Source organism: Muntiacus reevesi, chromosome 3 (assembly GCF_963930625.1).
Source record: "Muntiacus reevesi chromosome 3, mMunRee1.1, whole genome shotgun sequence".
NCBI classification, from domain to species: Eukaryota; Metazoa; Chordata; class Mammalia; order Artiodactyla; family Cervidae; genus Muntiacus; species Muntiacus reevesi.
Window position 1 is genome coordinate 58,644,286 of NC_089251.1, and position 14,787 is coordinate 58,659,072.

General features: G+C 41.5%; 1 non-coding gene across 1 annotated transcript; it reads right to left on the reverse strand.

The window, feature by feature from the left end:
* Positions 1 to 3,783: 3,783 nt before the first annotated feature.
* Positions 3,784 to 3,919, reverse strand: LOC136165819 (small nucleolar RNA SNORA41). The gene has a single exon (XR_010662788.1). It is a non-coding gene; the product is annotated as a small nucleolar RNA SNORA41 (small nucleolar RNA).
* Between the last annotated feature and the right edge of the window lie 10,868 nt (positions 3,920 to 14,787).

Below are 14,787 nucleotides of genomic sequence, written 5' to 3' on the forward strand. Positions count from 1 at the left end.
AAGTGTTTTAGCTGCTTATATTGTGGTTCTGTGGACTGAAACTTGTCTGCAAGCAAGATAAGCAAAAAACCAAACCTCAGAAACTTTTATAGTCATTTGAACACTGAGAGTAATTTTATATCTGTTGAATCTAATAAAAAATTGGGGGCTTCATTATATATATTTTTTATTTCTCCAATAATTTGATTTTTGTGTATTCTATGAAAGTTGAATTTTTTTTAAGCCGGTTATTTTAGCATATAAAGTTTAGGAAGCAATTTTCTAGCATACAGGAAACACTTCTAGTTGATTTTCTAAAAATAAAGATATCCAGTGACTCCAAATGCCTTTGTAAACCACGAGTCACTTAGAGCTGAATGAGCCCCAAACTGAGTCATGGTGGTAGTGCTTATTACTTATTCCCAGGTTATTTTTTTAATGGAAATCACAGAATCAAAATTGATTGAGAATGTATTTTGGAAGCATCTATAATTTATAATTTCATTTACATGAAGCTAGTTAAAAACGTAAGGCTGTAATGATGAAAGGGTGGAAAGCACAAGATAGCCAAGTTAAAGCCCAAGGTAAGGAGATCTAATTCCAACCTCAGTCGAAGACATGTCCATGAGAACGTAGCTGGGCTTCAGGCTTTGTCCATGTGACTGGGGAGCTGCTAACTGGCCAGATCAGAGCAGGAAGGCCAGATGGACTGTATCTTTGGCTCATTCCCTGGGGCAGATCTCACTTCCTCAGACTTTACTTCCTGGGGCACCAGCCAAGGTCAAGATCACAGCACCCAGACTAATAAATCAGCTGCTTCCTCTCCGCCAGGCCAGGAACATCCATGTTCAACAAGCTGAGCCGAGTCATCAGACTGTTAAATCCAAGGCTGACTTTTTTTTAACTGACATTTGTGAGAGAATGAAACCCGAGAATGAAAACTCCTTACTGCCAAATTCAGATTTAAATTGAAGAAAGTAGGGAAAACCACTAGACCATTCAGGTATGACCTAAATCAAATCCCTTACAATTATACCTGGAAGTGAGAAATAGATTCAAGGGATTAGATTTGATAGACAGAGTGCCAGATGAACTATGGACAGAGGTTTGTGACATTGTACAGGAGACAGGGATCAAGACCATCCCAAAGAAAAGGAAATGCAAAAAGGTAAAATGGCTGTCTGAGGAGGCCTTACAAATAGCTCTGAAAAGAAGAGAAGCAAAAAGCAAAGGAGAAAAGGAAAGATATTCCCATTTGAATGCAGAGTTCCAAAGAATAGCAAGGAGAGATATGAAAGCCTTCTTCAGTGATCAATGCAAAGAAATAGAGGAAAACAACAGAATGGGAAAGACTAGAGATCTCTTCAAGAAAATTAGGGATACCAAGGCAACATTTCATGCAAAGATGAGCACAATAAAGGACAGAAGTGGTATGAACCTAACAGAAGTAGAAGATATTAAGAAGGGTTGGCAAGGATACACAGAAGAACAAAAGAACAAAAAAGATCCTAATGACCCAAATAACCACTCACCTAGAGCCAGAGATCCTGGAGTCTGAAGTCAAGTGGACCTTAGGAAGCATCACTATGAACAAAGCTAGTGGAGGTGATGGAATTCCAGGTGGGATATTTCAAATCCTAAAAGATGATGCTGTGAAAGTGCTGCACACAATATGTCAGCAAATTTGGAAAACTCAGCAGTGGCCACAGGACAGTTTTCATTCCAATCCCAATGAAAGGCAATGCCAAAGAATTCTAAGCTACCACACAATTGCAATCATCTCACACGCTGGTAAAGTAATGCTCAAAATTCTCCAAGCCAGACTTCAGTAATACATGAACAGTGAACTTCCAGATGTTCAAGCTGGTTTTAGAAAAGGCAGAGGAACAAGAGATCAAATTGCCAAGATCCATTGGATCATTGAAAAAGCAAGAGAGTTCCAGAAAAACATCTACTTCTGCTTTATTGACTATGTCAAAGCCTTTGACTGCATGGACTACAACAAACTGCGGGAAATTCTTAAACAGTTGGAAATGTCAGACCACCTGATTTGCCTCTTGAGAAATCTATATGCAGGATCAGGAAGCAACTGATAGATTAGAACTGGATATGGAACAACAGGCTGGTTCCAAATTGGTAAAGGAGTATGTCAAAGCTGTATATTGTCACCCTGTTTATTTAATTATATGCAGAATACATCATGAGAAATGCTGCACTGGAGGAAGCACAAGCTGGAATCAAGACTGCCAAGAGAAATATCAATAACCTCAGATACACAGATGACACCACCCTTATGGTAGAAAGTGAAGAAGAACTAAAGAGCCTCTTGATGAAAGTGAAAGAGGAAAATGAAAATGTTGGCTTAAAGCTCAACATTCGGAAAACTAAGATCATGGCATCTGGTCCCATCACTTCATGGCATATAGATGGGGAACAGTGCAAACAGTGACAGACTTTACTTTTTGGGCTCTAAAATCACTGCAGATGGTGACTGCAGCCATGAAATTAAAAGACGCTGACACCTTGGAAGGAAAGATATGATCAATCTAGGCAGCATATTAAAAAGCAGAGACATTACTTTGCCAACAAAGGTCCATCTAGTCAAGGTTATGGTTTTTCCAGTAGTCATGTATGGATGTGAGAGCTGGACTATAAAGAAAGCTGAGCCCAGAAGAATTGATGCTTTTGAACTGTGGTTTTGGAGAAGACTCTTGAGAGTCTCTTGGACTGCAAGGAGAGCCAACCAGTCCATCCTAAAGGAGATCAGTTCTGGGTGTTCACTGAAAGGACTGATGTTGAAGCTGAAGCTCCAATACTTTGGCCACCTGATGCAAAGAACTGACTCATTTGAAAAGGCCCTGATGCTGGGAAAGATTGGAGGAAGGAGACGGGAATGACAGAGAATAAGATGGCTGGATGACATCGCTGACTCAATGGACATGAGTTTGAGTAAACCCTGGGAGTTGGTGATGGACAGGGAGGCCTGGCGTGCTGCGATTCATGGGGTCACAAAGAGTCAGACACGACTGAGGGACTGAACTGAACTGAAACCTGAGATAAGCTTTTCTCAGTTTTAAGTTTCCCTTTACTCTGATTTAAAAACTCATGGGGTCCTCCCTGGGTCTGCTTTCCAAAAGGAGCTATAAAAATCTCAACAGTCCATTTCTCTTTCCTTTAAACTTGGTTTCTTAAAAATATTTCATGTATCAAAATGTTTAAGGTGAAGAGATTACATACTGGATGGAACTGTATATTTTTGCTTGAAACTATCTTCTTAGGCCATAAAGAGAAATCAGTTGCTTTATGCTAAAAATGCAACATTGCATGTAGATATTTTGCACATGATTACCTTTGGAAACTGACTGGCTTACATCAGCTCCAAACTGTCCCTCCTATTCTTGGCAGGTGGACTATTGATTTAATCTGCAGCTATTAACCTCAAGGACTAGAATTTTAGGGGACATTTTTCCTCCTCCCCAGCTAGTGTTTTTTTCCCCCAAGGCATTGTGTAAAATCCTCTCATTATCTATTGCCAGGTAATCAATTGCCTTTGTCCATTCATTCGTCAGCAAATATTTGAGCATCATCTGTATGCCAGGCACTAGGCTAGTTACTAGGTATCCAGTGTTTACTGAAACATCAGGGTCCCAGCTCTCATGTAGATAACAGTTCAGTGGGAAAGGCAAACAATGAACAAGAAGATAAAAACGGCATTACAAACCATGCAAAATCTTAAGCAGGAGAGAGTGAAGGGAGCTGGTCCTCTCTGCCACTTCCTGGATCCTTTTTTTTTTTTTTTTTCCCTTGTGTTTGTCACACACATATGCCCACTTTCTGTTGTGCTGAGAAAGAGGTGTTGAGTTGTGTGTCAGTTTCTTTCCCACAGTGGAATGCCACAGCAGCTACCTTTAAGAACAGCTGCAGACCAGTAACTGTGGAACACTTCCTGGATCCTTATGTGTCCTCTCAGCTCTCGTCGGGGCTGGCATGATGTTTACCTCCTCAGATCCTGGCCCAATCGTTCTGTGAAAACCCTCACTGTCCAGCCAGAGGAGGTTGGCATTTAATGACCGGAAAATGGATTTGGAGGCTGGTGGGATAGGGTGGGTTGATATGAGTAGTCCACTTTGAGACCAAGTGAACCTTGTGTTTAGAATATTGTTGGTCCTTGTTGCATTTATTCTACTTGCCTTATATATTCTCTAGACTCTGGCTCCGGAGCTGAAACCATTGTGGAAAATCTGAAGACAGGAATTAATGTGGTGTCTTTCCCCCGAGATTTAGCATTTCAGCCCGAGCTGATGTTCCCACCTCCACGGCTTAGAGGCCTTAGGTGTTTTCAGGAAAACTAATGACCTGAACCACAGAGAAGCTGCCACAGAGCTTAGGAGCTTAATTCTGCAGCTGGAGAAAAAAAATGAGCCGGGATCTCTTCCTTGTTAAAGAGGCATTTGAGAGCACAGAGCAATGAATCAGTGTAATAAAATCATTCTGAATGATAAGCCCTTGATGCAGGCAGGTTTATTTCTGAGTTTAGTTAAATTTGAGCTATATAATCCTTGCTGGAAAAGAGAAGATTTCAAAGAAAAACTTGATAGTGATTTTCTCCCATTAATGAGGTTGCAGGGGAACTGTTTGTTTTTTTTCCTTCTAAGTTTCAAAATTTTTCTAAAAATCAACCTGTTTTATTCTGATAGTTTTAAAAAATAAAGTTTTTCAGTTAAAAATACGCCATATTCTTGAACAAGTTCCACATGGATTTTCGCCTGGAGAGACAAATGTCTGCTGTGTATGACGTGCGGTGCAGGGGCAAAGTCAGATGCTGATGTCTGTGACACATTACGATGGGGGTAGATATAAAAGCTGCATGGATGCTCTGCATCCACCAGGAGCAAGAACTGTAGGGGTCTCAAGCTGTGAATGCCCAGGCTTGCAAAACAACTGTTCTCCATTCAGTTCTCTGTGCCAATAGCATTTGGAAGTCTGTAGTGATACTCAGTACTATAGGACTACAAAATCCCTGCTTGCTCTGGGTCAACACCATGCATGCCCATTTTGCTTTCCACACAGAAAAGCCCCCATCTCTTAAGTCCCTCTGTCCAGATCCAAGCCTGGGCACAGTATCTGCATCATGATGTTCTTTTCGTGGTTGTGTTACCAAGCTGCTGTGTGCTGCTGCTATATCTAATGAGTCTTTATTAGACATGCTCCCTGAGGTCTCTTTTGTCAAAGGAAGGGCCAACTTTCAAAACCAGCCAATACATATTTAATCAAATATGTGCTCTGAGAATAAAAGAGAGGGAAGTGTTTACCACTTGGTGTAAGTCACCCAGACACTGATATTTGCATTTGTCATAGAAATATCACAAGCATCTCCTCATCTGCTGTGTTAGCCTGAACTTTGATAACAAAAATCCCATAGACATTTATTTCTCATGGTTCTGGAGGGCGGAAAGTCCAAAATCAAGGGGTCCACTGAGATATTTTGGTGAGGGCTGTCTCCCTCATGTGCAGATGACTGTCTCTTTCAGTGCTTTTATCTGGCAGGAGGGATAGAAGGAAGGAGAAGAGGGATAGAAGGAAGGAGAAGAGGGATGGAAGGGAGAAGGGGGATGGAAGGATGGATAGAGGGAGAGAGAGAGAAGAAGGAAGGGAGGGAGGGTGGAAGGACACCCTGGAGTCTTTTCTTTAAAGACACTAATCCCATGGTTGTCCGCCCACCACCATGACCTTATCTAAACCTATTCTAATTAACTCCCAAAGGCCCCACCTGTAAATACCACATTGAGAATTAGGGCCTCTATGGATGAATGTCTTGGAGTTGGGGAGGGGAGACAACTTAATCCATAGCACCTGGGTCTCACACCCTCTGTTCACCTCAATACCGGTTGAAGTAGGAGAGAGTTAGGGGCCCACATTTCAGTCTATCACTGTCCACTGTTTTAGTCTTATTATACAGTCTCATACTTGCATTTTATTGTTCTTTCTCCGACATAGACCTTTTAGTAAAGGGTACATTTGTTTATTTTATCATTAGTTACTTTAGAGGCAATCCATTTTTCAATTGATTTTTAAATTTTTTTTATTGGAGTACAATTGCTTTACAATGCTGTGTTAGTTGGCGCTGTACAATGAAGTTAATCACCTCTATATGTGAATATACGCCCTCCCTCTTGGACTCCCCCCATCAATTCTATCCTTCGAGGTTATTACAGAGCATGGAGCTGAGCTCCCTGTGCTACACGGCAGCTTCCCACTAGCTGCCTGTTTTACCCAAGGCAGTGTATATGTCAGTGTTAATCTCCCAGTTCAGCCCACCTATCCCTTCCCTCCCTGTGCCCACAAGTCCATTCTATATGTCTGAATCTCTATTCCTGCCCTGAAACTAGTCTTAATTGGTTTTTGTTTCTAGAAATGCCTCATAAATGATCCTGTTGTCCAGTTTCCAGGTTGTGATCACTAGCATGACCTGCAGTCTCACTGTCTGTCCCTCACACACACTCACAAAGCTGCCAGCAGTGATGCTGTCTCTTCCATGAGCTACTGCACTTGCTTGTATTCTGCATGGCACAGACTTCTTTAAGTGTATACTAATGTCTAGTTAAACAATTCTGAACTTTAGAAAATCCCCAAGCAAAGTATTTTAAAAAGGTTGAAAATTCTTGCATATGAATATTGCATGATTTATATGACAAAATGATAGAAGCATATTTATATGCAAATCAAGAAAACTTTAAGAGGAAGTATGTTTTCATCCCTTTGAGGTACATGTCTAGGAATGAAATTGCTTGGTCATATAGAAAACTCTGTTTAACATTTTGAAGGGCAGCCAAAATGCTTTCTAAAGCAGCTGCACCATTTTTACAATTCCAGCAGCAACGTACGAGGGTTCTGTTTTCTTTCTGTCCTTGATAACAGTTGTTACTGTTTGTCTCTTATTCATCCTCCTAGATATGAAGTGGTATTTAATCATGACTTGATTAGCATTTCCCTAATGATTAGTGGTTCATGTGCTTACTGGCCATTTATATATCTTCTTTGGTCCTGTCTCTTCAAGTCCTTTGCTAATTTTTCCACCTTTTTGAAATATATTTGATGTATAACATTGTGTAGGTTTAAGGTATACACTGTGATGATTTGATATATATTTACATTCTGAAATAATTACCACAATAAGGTTAGTTGACACTCCCATCACATAGTTATCATTTGTGTGTGAGTGTGCATGTGTGTTGTGTGTGGTGAGATCATTTGACTCTCTTAGCAACTTTCAAGTATGTTGAAAGGATATTGCCTTGTGGCTCAGATGGTAAAGAATCCACCTGCAATGCAGGAAATCCAGGTTTGATCCTTGAGTTGGGAAGACCCCCTGGAGGAGGAAATGGCAACCCACTCCAGTATTCTTGCCTGGAGATGCCCATGGACAGAGGAGCCTAGAAAGTTACAGTCTATGGGGTCCCAAAGAATCAGATACAGTTTAGGGACTGAACAACAATTCTTGTCTCTAACTGCAGGAGTGTGATGGTCCACCACAGGACCTGTGAGCAAGATAAAAGTGAATAAATAGAGCCATTTATTTCCTCAAGTAAATTTCCAGGAGCAGGAACAGATTTTCCACCAACTTTTAAACCTACTTTTAAACCAACTTTCAAACCTACAGAGATACTGAAAGAACAGTACAATAATACATTTCGTACTATATATAAATACATTTTGATTATTAATGCGTGACCACCTGTGTGCATGTGCGTCTGAACCATTATAATATCTTCATCAAATACCCCAGATCCAGTATGTGTCACCTAAGGACAAGGATCTACCAAGGTCCATAATAGTCAAGCTATGATTTTTTCAGTAATCATGTACAGGTGTGAGAACTGAACAATAAAAAAGCTTAGCATTGAAGAATTGATACTTTTGAACTGTGGTGTTAGAGAAGATTCTTGACAGTCCCTTGGACGGCAAGGAGATCAAACCAGGCAATCCTAAAGGAAATCAACCCTGAATCAACTGGAGGGACTAATGCTGAAGCTCCAATACTTTGGCCACCTGATTTGAAGAAATGACTCATTTTAAAACACCCTGATGCTGGGAAAGGTTGAAGGTAGGAGGAAAAGGGGGCAACAGAGGATGAGATAGTTGGATGACATCACTAACTCAGTGGACATGAATTTGAGCAAACTCCAGGAGATGATGAAGGACAGAGAAGCCTGGTGTGCTGCAGTCCGTGGGGTCACAAAGAGTCAGACAGACTGAGCGATTGAACAACAACAAGGACAAACACATTATCCTACGTAACCTCAGCACAGTCGCCAGCAAGAAGCCCACAGGTAACAGTATACGGAGCATCTCAGTAGATGATACACAGTCACCAGTCTTGTTTCCCAAACTTACCAGCGTGATGCTTTACAGCCTTTTACTGCCCAGATCCTATCAAACTGTTGCACTGCATCTAACATCTTTCAATCCAAGACTGCCTCCCTATTTCTATATTTCACATCACTGACATTTTTAAGGAGTCAAGGCCAGTTATTTCTTAAACAGTTCCTCATTATTTTTTAAGTTTAGGTTCATGGTAAGCATTCTTGGGCAAGAATGTTACACTGGCAACGATGTATCATGTCTAGACATCTATATTAGCTGTCCCTTCTTAGTGGAATTCAGGAGAATGCCTTGGTCGTGGGGGGTAGCTATCTATCAGACCTTTCTAGTACAAAGGTATGTTTTACGTTTGTAACTAATGAACAATTTTTGTAATTAATAAGTAATAAAAGTGAATATGAAACAGAGCTTACATGCTAAGAATTTACAGAGGAGGTTTCTGATTTCCAGTGACCATTGTTGACTGTGTCTACCCTGAGCTGTCTGGTGGGAAAAGTCTAGGGGACCTTCATTCTCAAGTTCATGGTGTCAACACAGCAAGTATGTGGGACTGGGGACTATTTCTTAGTCTCTATCAGTAGTGTAATTACGTAGAAATTTGAATACTTGGCAGAGTGTAATAAATATGGAATATTACTCAGTCATTAAAAAGAATATATTTGAATCAGTTCTAATGAGATGGATGAAACTAGAGCCCATTATACAGAGAGAAGTAAGCCAGAAAGATAAAGACCAATACAGTATACTAATGCATATATATAGATTTTAAAATGATGGTAATGATAACCCTATATGCAAAACAGAAAACGAAACACAGATGTACAGAACAGACTTTGGGACTCTGGGAGAAGGCGAGGGTGGGATGTTCTGAGAGAACAACATTGAAACAAGTATACTATCAAGGGTGAAACAGATCACCAGCCCAGGTTGGGTGTATGAGATAAGTGCCCAGGGCTGGTGCACTGGGAAGACCCAGAGGGATGGGATGGGGAGGGAGGTGGGAGGGGGGTTCAGGATGGGAAATACATGTAAATCCATGGCTGATTCATGTCAATGTATGGCAAAAACCACTACAATACTGTAAAGTAATTAGCCTTCGACTAATAAAAATAAATGAAAAAAATAAATAAATAAATACCGGAAACTCCCTCTACACACTCTGTTTATTTTTAAAATAGATTTGTATTCAGTTACTTCAGTTTTGTCCAACTGTTTGCAACCCCATAGACTGAAGCCTACAAGGCTTCTCTCCATGAGATTTCTCAGGCAAGAATATTGCAGTGAGTTGCCATTTCCTCCTCCAGGGTATCTTCTCCACCAAGGGATCAAGCCTGCGTTTCCTGTGTCTCCTGCATTGCAGGTGGATTCTTTACCACCGAGCCACCAGTAAAGCTCTCAAATAAATGTAATAGTACCTAATCTTGTAGTTTCAAGGTCAGGAGGGGTGGCTATTAGGAGATACCCCTCGTCCAAGGTAAGGAGCAGCGGCTGTGCTTTGCTGGAGGAGCCATAAACAGATATCCCACGTCCAAGGTAAGAGAAATCCAAGTAAGATGGCAGGTGTTGCGAGAGGGCATCTAAGGGCAGAAACACTGAAACCATAATCACAGAAAACTAGCCAATCTGATCACACAGACCACAGTCTTGTTTAACTCAATGAAACTAAGACATGCCGTGTGGGGCCACCCAAGACGGTTGCGTCATGGTGGAAAGGTCTGACAGAATGCGGTTCACTGGAGAAGGGAATGGCAAACTACTTCAGTATTCTTGCCTTGAGAACCCCATGAACAGTATGAAAAGGCAAAATGATAGGATACTGAAAGAGGAACTCCCCAGGTCAGTATGCTACTGGAGATCAGTGGAGAAATAACTACAGAAAGAATGAAGGGATGGAGCCAAGGTAAAAACAACCCAGTTGTGGATATGACTGGTGATAGAAGCAAGGTCCAATGCTGTAAAGAGCAATATTGCATAGGAACTTGGAATGTTAGGTCCATGAATCAAGGCTAATTGGAAGTGGTCAAACAGGAAATGGCAAGAGTGAATGTCGACATTCTAGGAATTAGCAAACAAAGATGGACTGGAATGGGTGAATTTAACTCATATGGCCATTATATCTACTACTGTGGGCAGGACTCCCTTAGAAGAAATGGAGTAGACATCACGGTCAACAAAAGAGTCCGAAATGCAGTACTTGCATGTAATCTCAAAAATGACAGAATGATCTCTGTTCATTTCCAAGGCAAACCATTCAATATCACGGTAATCCAAGCCTATGCCCCAACCAGTAATGCTGAAGAAGTTGAAGTTGAACAGTTCTATGAAGACCTACAAGACCTTTTAGAACTAATAGCCAAAAAAGATGGTCATTTTCATTATAGGGGACTGGAATGCAAAAGTAGGAAGTCAAGAAACACCTGGAGTAACAGGCAAATTTGGCCTTGGAGTACAGAATGAAGCAGGGCAAAGGCTAATAGAGTTTTGCCAAGAGAACACACTGGTCATAGCAAACACCCTCTTCCAACAACACAAGAGAAAACTCTACACATGGACATCACCAGATGCTTAACACCGAAATCAGATTGATTATATTCTTCGCAACCAAAGATGGAGAAACTCTATACAGTCAGCAAAAACAAGACCATGAGTTGACTGTGGCTCAGATCATGAACTCCTTATTGCCAAATTCAGACTTAAACTGAAGAAAGTAGGAAAACCACTAGACCATTCAGGTATGACCTAAATCAAATCCCTATGACTATACAGTGGAAGTGAGAGATTTAAGGGACTACATCTGGTAGACAGATTGTCTGATGAACTATGGACAGAGGTTTGTGACATTGTACAGGAGACAGGGATCAAGACCATCCCAAGAAAAGGAAATGCAAAAAGGCAAAATGGTTGTCTGATGAGGCGTTACAAATAGCTCTGAAAAGAAGAGAAGCAAAAAGCAAAGAAGAAAAGGAAAGATATTCCCATTTGAATGCAGAGTTCCAAAGAATAGCAAGGAGAGATATGAAAGCCTTCTTCAGGGATCAATGCAAAGAAATAGAGGAAAACAACAGAATGGGAAAGATTAGAGATCTCTTCAAGAAAATTAGAGATACCAAGGGAACATTTCATGCAAAGATGAGTTCGATAAAGGACAGAAATGGTATGGACCTAATAGAAGCAGAAGATATTAAGAAGAGGTGGCAAGAATACACAGAAAAACTAAAAGATTTTCATGACCGAGATGTTCACAGTAGTGTGATCACTCACCTAGAGCCAGACATCCTGGAATGTGAAGTCAAGCAAGCCTTAGAAAGCATCACTACAAACAAAGTTAGTGGAGGTGATGGAATTCCAATTGAGCTATCTCAAATCTTAAAAGATGATGCTGTGAAAGTGTTGCATGCAATATGTTAGCAAATTTAGAAAACTCAGCAGTGGCCACAGGACTGGGAAAGGTCAGTTTTCATTCCAATCCCAAAGAAAGGCAATGCCAAAGAATGCTCAAACTACCACACAACTGCACTCATCTCACATGCTAGTAAAGTAATGCACAAAATTCTCCAAGCTAGGCTTCAGCAACATGTGAACTGTGAACTTCCAGATGTTCAAGCCTGTTTTAGAAAAGACAGAGGAACCAGAGATCAAATTGCCAACATCTGCTGGATCATCGAAAAAGCAAGAGAGTTCCAGAAAAAACATCTATTTCTGCTGTATTGACTATGCCAAAACCTTCTACTGTGTGGATCACAATAAAGTAGGAAATTCTGAAAGATTTGGGCATACCAGACTACTTGACCTGCCTCTTGAGAAACCTGTATGCAGGTCAGGAAGCAACAGTTAGAACTGGACATGGAACAACAGACTGATTCCAAATAGGAAAAGGAGTATGTCAAGGCTGTATATTGTCACCCTGCTTATTTAACTTATATGCAGAGTACATCATGAGAAACGCTGGGCTAGAAGATGCACAAGCTGAAATCAAGATTGCTGAGAAAAATATCAATAACCTCAGATATGCAGATGACACCACCCTTATGGCAGAAAGTGAAGATGAACTAAAAAGCCTCTTGATGAAAGTGAAAGAGGAGAGTGAAAAAGTTTCTTAAAGTTCAACATTCAGAATACTAAGATCATGGCAACTGGTCCCATCACTTCATGGCAAGCAGATGGGGAGACAGTGAAAATAGTGTCAGACTTTATTACTGGGGACTCCAAAATCACTGCAGATGGTGACTGCAGCTATGAAATTTTAAAAAGACACTTACTCCTTGGAAGGAAAGTTATGACCAACCTAGATAGCATATTAAAAAGCAGAGACAATACTTTGCCAACAAAGGTCCATCTAGTTAAGGCTATGAGTTTTCCAGTGGTCATGTATGGATGTGAGAGGTGGACTGTGAAGAAAGCTGAGCGCCAAAAAATTGCTGCTTTTGAACTGTGAAGTTGGAGAAGACTCTTGAGAGTCCCTTGGACTGCAAGGAGATCCAACTAGTCCATCCTAAAGGAGATCAGTCCTGGGTGCTCATTGGAAGGACTGATGCTGAAGCTGAAACTCCAATACTTTGGCCACCTCATGCTAAGAGTTGACTCACTGGAAAAGACCCTGATGCTGAGAGGGATTAGGGGCAGGAGGAGAAGTGGATGACAGAGGATGAGATGGCTGGATGGCATCACCGACTCGATGGACATGAATTTGAGTAAACTCCGGGAGTTTGTGATGACAGGGAGGCCTAGCGTGCTGCTATTCATGGGGTTGCAAAGGTCAACTGAGCGACTGAACTGAACTGAACAACTGTAGTTTGGTGCCAGGAGAGAGGAGCTGGATGACATAGAGTGCCCATGGAAAACATCTGTGTTCTTGGACTTGGTGAAACCATTGTTTGTGCCAAGAAGAGTATGTCTGAATAAAATGTAAGTTGAGAGGAAGTTTAGAAATAAAAGTTTACATTTTGTGAGGACTTTTGTGCCTAACCACTGGATATACTTTCAGAACGTTATTCAATCTACCTTTCGGAAACATGGAGGTTGTGATGTATGACTTACATCGTTTCCTTTGAGGACTGGAGAAAATCGGAGCACAGAATTGTGACTCACTCTGAATCCATCCACATCACTGCAGGGGTGGGGACACTTCCATGCTTTCCTGCTCATTTCTTTAACATTAATGAAAAGCAGATTGATTTTTTCATTTTAGGATGCAATGAGATAAATGAAAGGGGAGGTCAGTTGAGCTTTTTCTTGCTTGAAAATTGCACAGTCACATCTGAGACACCTTCCTCATTCTAAACCAACCTGGAGTAGTAAGAATAGTTTAGACAAAGAGGATGAATGGATGCTGAGCAGTGGAGAACAAAGAAATTAAGAAACCACTCAGAAATAGCTCAAGGATTTAGCTCAGAGGCAAAGCTAGGAATTTAGAATCTTATTATCCTGGTTTTGAATGGGATTTCAAAATACTAATTAGTGCCCTAACTCTTCTCTGAAGCAGATCATTTCACTCAAAGGCCAGTTAAGAAGTTAGAACTTAAAAGAGTAATTCTCTGAGCAGCTCTGTTGCTCGTCTTCCCTGAATCACTCAGGACTTAATGATGGGGAAAACCAGGGATGGAATAAAACTATGGACTGTGTGGGAGAAACAGGGAGTTCTGGGGCTGTGGGCAACATCAGGCCCACTGCTCAGAGCAGGTCCAGAGGCTCTGGGAGCCAGGGGTGGGGCAGAATGTGCACTTGCTGCTCAGCCTCCAAGCAGGTCATGCTGGGTGGCTGCAGGCTCTGCCCGCTGAGTTAAACACACAAATGACTCAGGCTCTTTGGCCAAATGTGGGACCATCAGCTCCAGCTGTCAGACCCTCCCACCAGGGTCAGGCTCAGTCCTCCTTCCTGCCTGCCCTGAGAGACCACACACTGCTGCTCCCTTCTCAGCGTGTGCCCCTCTGCTATGAGGACTCTGTTTTAGGTCTGAGGAGCATTTTTCTCCATGAACTTAGACACACTTGTATCAAGTCACACTTGTATAAGATGCACTGCTAATACCCTCTCCACCCATCTTCAGTGCTTTGGGATTCATACATATATAACCTCATACAAATAGCTTCAAGTTCATGGCCAAAAGCTGACATCAGCCCCAGGAGGAACGCTGATCAGAAGCTATTCAGCTGGCTCAGTTTCTCACCGACTGAGACCATCTTTCTGATGTGGAGCACGAAGCTGTCTCACTGTGTTGCCTGGGATCAGACCATTTCCTCAGCTGGGTCTACTTGTGCCCTCAGCTGAGGTCGAAGCCCTGAGAGTCACACTCACCCTTCTGCAGAGACTGGTCAGCTGGGTAACAGTGGAAAAAAAAAACTGAGGAACTCAGAGGAGGGTCTGGAATCAGTAGTCAGTGCAATGTTTTATGGGGTTTTAGAAGCTTCTGATGACAAGCCATAAAGT